This window comes from Pelodiscus sinensis, chromosome 2 (assembly GCF_052426305.1).
Source record: "Pelodiscus sinensis isolate ZL-2025 chromosome 2, ASM5242630v1, whole genome shotgun sequence".
In the NCBI taxonomy this organism is placed as follows: Eukaryota; Metazoa; Chordata; order Testudines; family Trionychidae; genus Pelodiscus; species Pelodiscus sinensis.
Genome location: NC_143053.1, coordinates 262600832 through 262608846, shown reverse-complemented (window position 1 = coordinate 262608846; position 8015 = coordinate 262600832). Strand labels below are relative to the sequence as shown.

Genomic DNA, 8015 nt, shown 5'->3' with positions numbered 1-8015 from the left:
ATTTTTGACTTTTATTACTTGCACTAGGGGAGGGAGTGTGACCTGGCTGAAAGCAGCCATGCAAAGCCTCCGAGCTGCAGCGCTGGGACGAGCCCGACACCATGAGTGGAACACCCACAGGGACCCATCTCGAAGAACCATCGGTACTGCACGAAGGCGAGTAACTTCCTCTTCATCTATTATGGGAACAAGTAAATAACTTCCTTATTCACTATATCCACACCACTCATGATTTTATAGACCTCTATCGTGTCCCCCCTCAGTCTCCTCCTTTCCAAGCTGAAAAGTCCCAGTTTCTTTAATCTCTCCTCATATGGGATCCATTCCAATCCCCAAATCATTTTAGTTGCCCTTTTCTGAAACCTTTCCAAGTCCAAAATATATTTTTTGAGATGAGGAGACCACATCTGTACACAGTGTTCAAGATGTGGGCGTACCATGGATTTATATAAAGGCAATACGATATTCTCTGTCTTATTCTCTATCTCTTTTCAAATGATTCCTAACATCCTGTTTGCTTTTTTGACTGCCGCTGCACATTGTGTGTGGACGTCTTCAGAGAACTATCCACAATGACTCCAAGATCTCTGTCCTGATTAGTTGTAGCTAAATTAGCCCCCATCAATTCTGTCCTGTTTGTTCCCCACAGCCCACCCCCAGGAAGGCCCATGCTCTGCCGAACCTGCCCTGGAACTGAAAATCATCCTTGTTGGTAAGACTGGCGCTGGGAAAAGCGCGACTGGGAACAGCATCCTGGGCCGGAGACGTTTGAGTCCAGACTCGGAGCTGCGACAGTCACTAGGAAGTGCACTAAAGAGAGCCGGCACTGGAAGGGGAAGGAGCTCGTGGTTATTGATTCAGCTGCCATTTTTGACACACAGGTACCAGATGATGACACCTCCCTGGAGATCAGCCGCTGTGTGGTGCTCTCCTCCCCAGGCCCCCACGCGCTGGTGCTGGTGACCCAGCTGGGCCGTTACACTGCAGAAGACGAGGACGCAGCCCAGCGAGTGCAGGGGATTTTTGGAGCTGAGGTAATGAAACACATCATCGTTTTATTCACTCGAAAGGAAGATTTAAGGGGTGAGTCACTGAGTGACTATGTGACCCACCAATCCAATAGCGATCTGCACAGGCTGCTCGCTGCGTGTGGGGGCCGATACTGCACCTTCAACAACAAGGCCACCGGTGCAGAGCAGGATGTCCAGGTCAAAGAGCTGATGGACATGGTGGAGCGGGTGGTGTGGGAGAATGGAGGCCGATATACAAACAAGCCATATCGATATGTGGAGGAGAAGTTCCAATCGAAAATGCGAGATTTGCAGACCAGTACAGAGAAGAGATGGGAAGGAAGAGAGCAGAAATAATGCAGTGCTTTACGGAGAACAGCGACAGGATAAAGAAAGAGTCCAACTTGAAAGAAGAGGAACTAAAGGAAAAACTCGAAAGTCAAGAGAAGGAGAAAGAAGCTTCTTTACTGTAGCTCACACATTTGAAACAAAAAGAACAGGAAGCCATGGAGCAAGAGCTGCTGGAAGATTTGGAAAGAGTATGGAAACGTTATGAGGGAAAACAAAGGCGAATCAGAGAAGCAGCTGAGAACAGTTACAGCATCTTTAATATGCTTTGGAGTCTGTATGAGTCATTATGCCCACAAAACAGACATTAGACAGGATCACAAAGAAAAAACAGTTGCTTGTCATTCCAACCAGAAAGGACACAGCCTTAATGACCTGCTAACCTGCATCCTACTTCAGAAGACATTCAAATCTGCACTTGAAAGGGAATCCTCTGAACTGGCATTCATGCTAAAATTCGACACCCTCCGCACCGGACTTAACAAAGACCCCGGCTATCTTACACATTACAAAGATAGCTTCCCCAATTATCACCTCTAATTCTATTAACTCACAGACATTTCCCCTTCCCCCCCTCTAATATCATTAACTCACTGGCATTCACCTTCCTTCCCCCCCCCCCCCCCCCGCAACTCCCTCCTGTTCTGAAATGTGATTTGTCCTTTTCATATGTGTTCATTTTTTTAAATTGTATCCTTTGGTATATATGGTTGTGACTATTTTCTTCCACTATTTGATCTGAGGAAGTGGGTCTGGCCCACGAAAGCTCATCATCTAATAAACCATCTTGTTAGTCTTTAAAGTGCTACATAGTCCTGTATTTTGTTTCAGCTACACCAGACTAACACGGCTACATCTCTATCACTATGTTCATACTGGAGCTGGGATGTTAACAGTTTGTGGAACTCGTGGTGAATGAATCGTGTTTGTTTGCATTTTCCTCAGTGGTTAATCTGGTTTGTTATTAATGAAGATTCACCCACTGTTTGAAATAGTACACTTAATTCTTCTGCTAACCTCACAGCCATGGTAGCATGGGGCAACTCCAGCAGCATGAATAGAATCACACATCGGTATTTATTACTTATTATGCAGAAATGGAAAATCTCACTTAGAGAACTGGGGTGCGGCACTGTCACTGAAGTGTATCTACATTTTTTCCTAAGTATGAATAACCCTACTCTGTGATTGGTTATGGTTATGTTATTTCCATAATCATGCAATGGTTATTGGTCATTAACAGTATTAAATAAATCTCTTCACTGATTGGCTAGTAAGGACTGCCAGTCAATCGATTTGACAGTCTTGCATGAAATGTTGCTAAAAAAATTAGTACTATGCTCATTGTGGCCAATATAAGATGAATTGAAAGCCAGTTAACTGATCACAGAAATTAACCACACATAAGAAATGTGCGAAACATTGTCGGAGTGGCAAGTAACATTAATGCAGTAGGGAGCATGCTTATGAAACTGGCAGATGATAGCAATGCGGGAAAGGTCGCCAGCACTACAGAGGACAGGTTTAACAGTCAAAATGGCCTTGACAAACTGGAGAATTGGTCTGAATTCAATGAGACAAAAATCAGAGAAGACGCGTGTTACATACATCCTTCCGGGATGAAAAAGCTGCACAGCGTCCAGATGGGGATGGCTGGATGAGGTGGGAGCCACGCTGAAAAGGGCCTGGGTGATTATACTGGTCACAAACAGAACTTGAGTTAGAAATGTGGGGAAGGCCGAAGGCAATGGGCTGCAGGAGTTGAGTGGTGGCAGGTACCCTGGGAGTTGGGTGAGCGGGTTCCTGATCCCTGTGTAGGTGGCCAGAGACTCTGCCCAGGCAGGCAGCACAGGTTGGCACCTGGAACTTATTAAGAGCTGGCCTGCAGCAGCAGCCTAATGGGACTTTTGCAGCCAGGTAAAGCCTGCTGGGCCACTATAAAAGGCTTCCCCTCAGGTAAGGTGGGGGAAGGAGAACAGAGACAGACCGGTTAGGAGGAAGTGCAGAGTGAAGGGGAACTGACGGGTATAAGCCACAGAGGTCTCACCAAGGTGCCGGCTGTTCTGGGGTCACAAACTGTGTTAACTCTACATGCAGGAATTGTAAGATATGACTGCCAATACTTGCCGTTATCGGGAAAGCAGGAAAGTCAGACTGTGCTTCTCTCAGTTCAAAGGAGAGAAACTGTCCGTGTAAAGAATCGTGGATGGACAAGACCTCCTCTGTCAGACTCTGTGAAGTCAACTGGGGGGAAAGGCAGGGCTCTGAACCAGCAGGCTGCATGCCCTGCAGGCGTTAGCTATACGATGGGTTCAACCTGTTTCTCTCTGCCTCCCCTGCCTTCTAATGATAGAACTAGAGCAGACTCCATAAGGGATTTTTTTATTATCTTAAAATATATTCCAGTGAATGCTGGAATCTCTGGCTGGACTGTGCTTTGGGCCAAGAGCTGAAATCACTAGGTTTGGCCCAGAGCCAAATCCATCACAGGGGCAGCGGGAATAGGAGGGCGGCTGGCGGGAGCAGTAGGCAGGCAGCCGGCAGGAGCAGCAAGTGGGCGACATCGCCACATGCTTAACAAGGGGGTTGGTGACCTGATGGGGTACCTATGGGCTCTGGGTCTGCACTGCCTAGACACAGCTGTGAGTGGGTTGTTAGAAGTGGAGGGAAGATGCACTCTATGAGTTGGGGGTTGGACTCTGCCCTGCAGACTCCGGGGATGGTACCTTGCTTACAGGTTTTCTTTGTGTGTGTTTCCGTAGATTGATGCTAGATGACTGTTATTAAACAGGCTGTTGCTATCTCTGACTCGGTGCTTGCAAGCGGGGAAGAATTGCTTCTAAAGGTACCCAGGGGAGGTTGGAACTTTCCCAGTTTACTAGATGGGGGCTTAAGCCGGTTTGGTTACATTGTTGAAAAAACCCCCCTAGATACTGAGCCCGGCCCTTCTGGCTGCCGATTGCTACCAGCAGAAGGGTTGCACAAGGTTAATAAAAAACATCATGTTTTATTAATTCCTTCCTTTGGTCCTGCTGCTCCTCCGACTGAAGTCCAGGAGAGATTTTGTTTTGATTTCAACAGAAGGAGCCCACAGCAGCGCTTTACTGAATACACCCTCATGTTCCCCACTGCCTCAGCGTTCATTGTTTTCTTAGAAAAAGGGAAGTTCTCTGACGGTTATGGTTTCAGATAGAACCTTTCAGAGATGATGATGCAGCAACATTTACCTGAATCTGCTGCCATGCCTGGGACAAGCGCTTTGTGGGGTGTGTCCTGCCATATGTAGCTCAGAGAGACTTTCGCTCAGATGTGCAGCCTTGATGATATAAATGTCTGCATGGTGAACTGTCAAACCCTGAGGAAGGAGAGAGACCCAAATGTGCCCCATTTCCTGTGAGTGATGCCTCATTGTGGTGGCACAAGCGGGGGGCATACGGAAGTTTCCATCATCTTTGATAAATGCAAAGTAATGCACATTGGAAAAATAATGCAAAATGATGGGGACTAATTTAGCTACAGCTACTCAAGAGAGAGATCATGGCGTCATTGTGGAGAGCTCTCTGAAAAACACCCACTCAGGGTGCAGCAGCCATCAAAATTTTAAAAAAAAGGAAACAGAATGTTAGGAATCATTTAAAAAGGGTGTAACCGACAGGAAGAATAACAGGTAGTTCGAGCTAGGGCTTTAATTCTAACTACCGGGTCCCTGCCGCGTATAGACACGGGCAATTAGTCCGGACTTGTAAATTTCAGAAATGGCGACCCACCGGGAAGATTCAAATCAAGCGTGAGATATTTAAATCCCGGGCTTGATTTGCAACTTCAAATGCCTACATTAGCTTCCCTAGTTCGAACTAGGGGGCTAGTGTAGACATACCCAGGCAGGACTACCATGTCCCCAAGAAATTTGGGGCATGGGAGTGGACTGAACAAAGAGAAAATTGGAAGTAAGTAAAAGGAAAAGTGAATTCAATTGCTTTCAGGGTAATGTGTCTTAATTTTGTGCTTTGATTTGAACTGCTCTGTGTGAATCTATGCCTCCCTTCCCCCTTTACCATCTAAGCATTGGTCCCAGAGATTTTTCTCTGTGTTTTTAATTTGTTTTCCTCAGTTGCTTTGTAACACCTAGCAACCAAGTCTGCTTTCTCAAGTATGTCTTTTGTTTTGTAATAAAAATCACTTTTCTTAAGGTGATGATTTGATTCTTGTGTCCTGGAAGGTCTGTCTGTGGGTATCTGCAGTCCTCTGACTGAGAGGTCATTTACCAGAGACGGCAGCTTGTTTTTCTCTTTTCTTTTTTCAAGCTCTTTTGGGGCAAAAGAGTTTGGGGTTTCAAGTGTTCACCCCTGGTTTTAGGGACACATCACTTGATGGTGGCAGTGATCCCCCAAAATCTGTATGGTGTGATTCTGGGGGGAAGTTGTTGTAACCAGGGCCTATAGAGGCAATTTTTTTTTCTTTTGAGCTCTTTATGGGCCCCCATCTTCTGCACTTGGAGTGCCAGAGTAGGAAACAGCCCTGACAAAGGGATAGAGGATAAGACAGAGAATATCTTATTGCCTCTCTATAAAACCGTGGTACACCCACATCTTGCATACTGCGTACAGATGTGGTTGCTTCATCTAAAAAAAGCTATATTGGCATTGGAAAAGGTTCAGAAAAGGGTGACAAAAATGATTAGGAGTTTGGAATAGGAGCCAGATGTGATCCGGTCACCCATTTCCAGCTTCTGACAAACTGAGGCTAGGGACACCATTCCTACCCATTCTAGCTAATAGTCATTGATGGACCTTTCCCCTCCCACCCCCCATGAATGTATCCAGTTCTTTTTTGAACCCTGTTCAAGTCCTGGTCTTCATAACATCCTCTGGCGAGGAGTTCCACAGGTTGAATGTGCACTGTATGAAGAAAAACTTCTTTTGTTTGTTTTAAACCTGCTACCTATTCATTTCATTTGGTGACTCCTGGTTCTTATGGGAATAAGTAAATATCTTCCTTACTCACTTTCTCCGTATCTGTCATGATTTTATAGACCTCTATCATATCCCCCCTCCATCTCCTCTTTTCTAAGTTGAAAAGTCCCAGTCTTTTAAATCTCTCTCATATGGGACCTGTTCCAAACCCCTCATCATTTTTGTTGCCCTTCTCTGATACTTTTCCAATGCCAATATAGTTTTTCGACACCTTCAAACCAGGTTTGGCAGTCTTTCTAAAATGGATGTTCTAATTCCAGACAAAGCTCTTTAGAAGTCACTGGGTGAAGTCCCGTGACAGCATTGAATGAGAAGTCAGACTAGATCATCAAAGCTGTCTCTTTGGCCTTAAAATCCATGAATAGCCCTTTCCAGAAAGCTTTGACAGCCATGAGAGTCCAAGTGGTGGGAAGTTGTTACCAGAGAGTGGGAACCAGGGTGTTGGGCAGGCTGCAGCCACAGATGAGCATGCAAGGACCAAAACTCAGGGGAAGGGTTTGGACTTTCCTACAGCATCACCAGTTTCTGGTCACTTACTTAGGTGCCAGAAAGTCCTGTTGGATTCCTCCTCTCTCAGCTTTGCTCCCTGCCAGTCCCCTGCTTCCGTCTCTCCTCTCACAGGGGTGGACTCTATGTTCCTGGCAACCAGCTTTCTGGGACACTTTGCCCGGCTCCCTGGCTTCTCTGTTTCCCCTGTCCCTCTGAAAATGCAGGTAAACCCCAGCACTTCTGTTACCTTTTATCCGAGGGCTCCTTGCCAGTTCTACCCACCTCTCCAGTTCCACTGTTCCCCTGGTCATCTGAGGAAGTGAGAGAGCCGGGTGACTGGCATTGTAACATGCTACTGTGTTCCCTGAAATGCATTTTTGTCCACTCACACGCTGGGATGTCTGAAAGGGCAGGCGGAGAGGGAAATGTCTTCTTCTTTCTGCTGAAATACAATTAAACATGCTGCTGTTTGCGTCTTTTGTCTCTGTCTCTAGGTTCAGTGTGATAGCTGAGGGGGGATGGGCATCTGCACTGTTCCTGGATCTTTCCCTGCCTGAGTTGTGTCTGTGTAGCACTTGCATACCCACCTTTCTGGGCCTGTGGTCGCCAGTCACGCTCTGCTGAGGCATCTGTTCCTTCTCTGGCTTAACCAGCTCTAGCTGCAGGTCCTTGCTCCCTACCCCAGAGACGAGTTTCTCTTCCTCTTCCCTGTGACTGTGCAGCATTTGCACAATTGATGAGGGCGGAGGTGGGGTGGGAGGGCAGGAACATTCCGAGCTTTGAGGTGGAATTTCCTTCCCCTGATGTCTCTCAACTGGGAGCACTTGGCTCCTTAGTTGTTGCCCAGGCTATGAGTGTGTGATCTGGTTTCTAGTCAGTTCAGGAGCTAGCTCTGTGGCAGCTCTGACTTGGTTCTGGAAGAAGTTTACCTCAGAGTCCCTGTCACACCCAGTGGGAGCGTAAACCTGAGCATGGCCCAGAGCTCTGAGGCCTGCACAAAACCGGACAGAATTATGAGGCAAATCAGCATGGAGAAGTGAATTGGACCAGAAGAATGTGACTGAGATGTGGAAACTGTTTAAGAACATTTTCCTAGATGTCTCAAAAGCCACAAACCCATAATCAGGAAAGAAGGACACACCGATAGCGAAAAAATCCCAATAACCTGATTTCAAGGGGAAGTGAAGGTACGTGT

The 8015-nt window shown here is 46.6% G+C and overlaps 1 pseudogene; it reads left to right on the top strand.

Moving 5' to 3' along the window:
- Positions 1–624: 624 nt before the first annotated feature.
- On the top strand, positions 625–1669 carry LOC142825169 (GTPase IMAP family member 1-like; annotated as a pseudogene).
- Positions 1670–8015: the final 6346 nt, after the last annotated feature.